This window comes from Pseudomyrmex gracilis, unplaced genomic scaffold (assembly GCF_002006095.1).
Source record: "Pseudomyrmex gracilis isolate BER0280 unplaced genomic scaffold, ASM200609v1 scaffold_992, whole genome shotgun sequence".
In the NCBI taxonomy this organism is placed as follows: domain Eukaryota; kingdom Metazoa; phylum Arthropoda; class Insecta; order Hymenoptera; family Formicidae; genus Pseudomyrmex; species Pseudomyrmex gracilis.
In genome coordinates this window covers 34,419-36,669 of record NW_018021576.1, presented here as the reverse complement: position 1 = coordinate 36,669, position 2,251 = coordinate 34,419, and positions in this window count along the sequence as shown.

Here is a 2,251-nt window from a genome sequence, read left to right as displayed (position 1 = left end):
CCCCGCGCTCTCGTCCCGCCATCTTAACGGTGGCCCGGCCGAGACCGAAGAATGGCCTGAAGCCACAGTGCTTCAAGGCTTCCATTGTTGAGTCGCCAACTAGACAGGAGAAGTGGGCGCTCGTAGCATCACTCCTATACGTCCCCCTGGTGACGACCCAATCGCTGGTTGCCATTCCTGTGTTTTGCTGGTTGAGGAGCTTTAAATCCTCCTCAACCTTTACTTCAGGCTCTTCCACATGTACTACTACCCGATGACGCGTGGGTAGCTCACCAACCGGCAGCACTCGCAGAGGAGTTCCCCTGACTTTTAAATCGGAGGAGTAGGCCTTAAGCCACTCCGCCGACTCTTTGGTGGCGCACACAACAATGAGTGCGCCATCCTTCTTGCAAGAACCAGTGAAAGTGGGAGCTTTGTCATTTTCAGACATGCCGAGGATGACAGACCTGATCAATTTTCTGATCTCAACCACCTCACCGGCTCCCATTTTCTTGTCAGAATAGCCTTCCAGTACGAGGGCCATCTTGACCTTTTGTCGCCTGTGNATACGACCCTTCATTTTTGGGTCTCTTGCTCTGGCGATTTTCTGAGGGGCTGGGAGTAGCGTGCTCCGGCCTGGCGCGTTTTGCCGCGCCACCCGAAGCCCGCCCACTCCCAGCCCCACCTTTTGAACAAGATGCTGTANGAGTAGAGAGNGCCTTGTTANCGCCACCCCCCTTGCTAGCATTTGCTTATTATAACGGCCCCTATCGGCCCCGCTATAANTTATGCGGTCTTTTGGGGGTTTTGAGTTTGCTCCCGCATTATTAGATTCCTCTGTGCGTTTACCTCCATCGGAGGCTTCGCCCTTGGGGAATATGTTGGGGGTGATTTTGTTTTCGTCAGTTTCCATGTAATTCCCACAAGTATCGCGGTCACGCGGTCTCACCCAGCCAGAGCCGCGAATGGCTGAGGCTTGGCTCCGTACTCCTGGAGTTCGCCCGGTATCCAGGAGGCACCGTTTACGACGCAACTCCTTTTGCGCCACACAGCTTTCGGCACGGTCGCTCACACCTTAACTTGGGAGGTTCCTCTTAGTTGGTCGCAGACGGATCCATCCCTGAATGGGTGACCACCGCCCGCGACCTTAAGCCCCGCCACCCGTTCCGACGCGGGAGCCCAAAGCCCCCGAAGACATTGGATGCTCACCTTCTGTGGTCCATAGTTGTCCCGTCAGATTACACTTCCATTGTGGCGATATGACCAGACAGATCCGCCAGCAGAAGCTGGCGATCAATGCCCGGCCACACCGCCACCAGCACACGCTGGGAACACAATAAACGTTCCGTGTAGTTACTGCGAGGCGGTCAGACCACGTGAACACCAAGCGCTCCGCGAACCCAGAGCTCCCGCCTCGGAGCTACTACAAGAGGCAAACNTATTCGGGGAGATTTAATACTTTACTTGATATAGATTAATTGATTAANTTTAGTTCCGTAGAAAAGGTTTGATCTTGCTAAGCATTCGATTAACAACAGTTTTATGAAAGTCATTACATGTTTGAATGATATAGCAAGCCAAATTATTTCATTGCCAAAAACTCAAGAATTTGACAAAGTGAAAGCAGATTTCAATAAAAAAAATCACGATTGCAAGGTATAAANGGTGCTATTGATGGCACACATATTTTAATTTAAGCCCTTAAAGTATGTATATAATTACGTTGGTCTTGACTTCCATTGTAATTCTAATATAGTTTAGAAGTAGTTGAAGGAGAAAAAAAATTATATGCATTTGTTTTCAGATANACTCCTAGTACTAGAAAACTTATAAAACAAACATATCAGTAATATTCCAGTATGNTATGTCGGACACGGATAAACTAAAGCCTTATTTCTCGTTTTTAAAGGTATATAAATCGATATACGAGGTGTGATCAGAAAGTAAGGTGACTCTTTGAATTTCGCGCGCTATGTACGCTCTAATTTCAAAATTTTGTTGTTGTTGTGTTGGTACACTCGTCACGATCATATGTTCACAGTTTTGACTATATAGCATGTGTTGTTTTTATGTAAGAGGCATAAAGGTTAGACTTGTGTTTGCATGCTCGGCGATTTTTTGTTGTTGAAAATAATAAAGCAGAGAGTTTGTATTAATTTTTGTGTAAAAAATGGTATTAAGTGTTCAAAAACTCTTGAAATGTTGACAGTGGCGTACGGTGAGTCAACTTTGAGCAAAAAAAATGTTTATAAATGGTATAAGTTATTCCAAG